This window comes from Syngnathus typhle, linkage group LG18, assembly GCF_033458585.1.
Source record: "Syngnathus typhle isolate RoL2023-S1 ecotype Sweden linkage group LG18, RoL_Styp_1.0, whole genome shotgun sequence".
Classification (NCBI taxonomy): Eukaryota; Metazoa; Chordata; class Actinopteri; order Syngnathiformes; family Syngnathidae; genus Syngnathus; species Syngnathus typhle.
Window position 1 is genome coordinate 117,501 of NC_083755.1, and position 2,500 is coordinate 120,000.

General features: G+C 59.4%; 1 pseudogene; it reads right to left on the reverse strand.

Annotated features, from left to right (window-relative positions):
- The window catches only part of LOC133143289 (28S ribosomal RNA), a 9,331-nt pseudogene that overhangs the window by 3,723 nt on the left and 3,108 nt on the right, over positions 1-2,500 (reverse strand).

Sequence of the window (2,500 nt, forward strand, 5' to 3'; positions counted from 1 at the left end):
CATGTCGTGAACAGCCTCGCCAGTTGCGTACCGTCCGGGTCCCAGTCAAGAAGAGCCTGCTTCCTGATCCCGTCTGGGCCCGGTGCAGAGCAATTCCTCATCTTAGCCAAGTTAGATACAACTTCCGGCCCCAGGATCGGGTGGTAGAATGGTTCGTCATCCGCGGTCAGTCCCACCTCGAAGCCCTTAGTCCATAAAACGGCTCGACCGTTTCCACTTACTCCGAAGTGTCTATCCACCAACTCCAGCGGCAAATCACACCTAAGGGGCGTCAGACCATCCAAGATCCGCCGTGCCAGCCCCTTCCTCACCTCAGAATAGCCGCGCTGCTGGTGGTAGAACACTCTCCTACGTTGGACGAGCCGCCTCGCCCAACCCGTCTTCCATTGGTCTCGAGGTCTGGACCTCGCGGACTTTGTCGGCCACACTACCTTACCCCCCAGGGCTTTCATGAGATCCAAAGCAGAGGACTCGATCAGGCTAGGCTCCCGACCTGCTTTCTTGACTAAGGCAGCGGTGGCCCGATGCTCCACACCCCCCGCCAGCAGCTTTTCCAGAACTCTATTCTCCACCAGATCTGGAAGCGACGGGGGGCAGGTCCATTTCTGGGGCGTCGCCCTGGCAGCCAGGGCTCGCCAACGCACACCAGACTCACCGCCTGCCGCACGACCGCACAGGGACCCCCATTTCCACCTCACCTGCTCTCCGGACTTGCCCGTTCCAACATCCGGGCCACCATCACATTTTCTGCTTATGATTCCTGTACCTTTCCATAAGCTTCACCATCCGAGCCTCCTCCTTCACCAAGACCTGGTCCGGAGGCCTCGGATCCCTCTTACGTCGCTTTCTAGACGGGCCCTCTCCCGCCTTTTATCCACGCCACCACGGAGAGCAGGCCGCAGCGCTAACACGACCCCCGCCACCCCAACTCTCATACCCGAGGCGACGGAGGCCATTGATTCAGACACCACTGAGGAGTTCTCAAGAGTTTCGCCAGCCGGGGTCCACCCGCTCCTTCGGCCTGACTGACTGTGACTCTGATCCTGTGCCTCTGTCTGTACGGACTTCCTAACCAAGGAGGTTTTGCAACCATGGCCCGTAGAAGTGACTACAAGCCGTTTGGGGACCCCGAGCAATGCCTCCAGTGGTTGGTCCCCATGGCCCCCGGAGAGGTTGATTCGCTGGCCGCACACGTGCCCAACCTCAAGCACGTCACGGGGAGGTCAATCGAGCAGCAGCAGCCCCTCACCTAGCTGCGCCTCAGCCAATTTTGGTAACCCAGAACGGCTATCCTGGGTGGTCCGTAATATATCAGACATGCCTACGGCCTCACTACCGTGAGAACACACGAGAGAGCAAAGTCTCCCGATTCTAGTGAGCTATACATCGAGATCAACCCCGGGCAGCCGTCTGCTAGGCCACGCAGCCTAGCAACCAACTCGTAAGCCACCGCAGTCCAACCCACTAAGGAGAGGCCTGCCACATAGTGTCAGACTCACCCCCCGTAAAGCTGGCCAACAGACAACTCGCAACCCAACTGCCCGGAGCTACAAAAGCCCAGAGAGCTATGGAGCTCATCAACGGGGAGGAAAGCGGCCTGCAACAAACTGGCCACTACCCCCCGTACATCACATATTCGCCCCAAGAGGATTTGAGAAACGCATTCAGCAAAGGTCCAAGCGAGCACACAGGCATCCACGTGACACCCACCCACTCGGCCTGGCCTCCGTTCCATACCACTAGGCGCCGCCCACACCAGTGCGCAGATTCGGGTCATCTCGGTCTCGCTACCATACGGTCACACCCTGCGTACCAACAGAGCGCTGAGCGAACGCTAAGTCAGCCTACAGAGGTGTTAGAGTGCGACTCACAGGGAGAGGAACCGTCCACCCAACGTCGACCTAGGTCGAGGCCGGCAGGGGCCCTCTCCAAGGCGAGTCTATATTGCCAGTCGGTCAGTTTGGGAAAGTTGGGGGGGGTACCCGGTGGCCGTCGGGAACAGACAGGGACCGGTCGGGAGGGAGGGGGGGTAAGTCTGGCCGCTGGGAACAAGCGTCCATCCTGGGGATTTTACGAACGAGCCAAAGCCGGGAACAGACATAAGCTCGGGAGCCTCGCAGTCTCAAAGACTTTCATCTCACCATCAGAGATATCAGACTGTCACAGAGTCCGAGACACTATCGGACACAAGTAGCGCTCAGGGAGAATATTCTCACCTTTCGGGACAGGAAGGTCGCCCAGCCATGCAGCCCCTTCCCAAAGTCTGCACGCCTACCGCTTTGATGAGCCAGCACGGCAATTCTGGCCAATACCTTGCCACGCTCTGTGCGGGGGGTATAATGTGCGGGCGCCGGTCCCCCTAAGCTGATTGCGTTAGCCGGCTAGTGCGGGGTGCTGAAATCCGCACAGCCGTTACCAGTGGGCACCACGAGGAGGTGCAATCTTGCATGACGCGACTGACAGCCGAGGAGCAACCCGCCTGCGACTGCTCCCCTCGAGC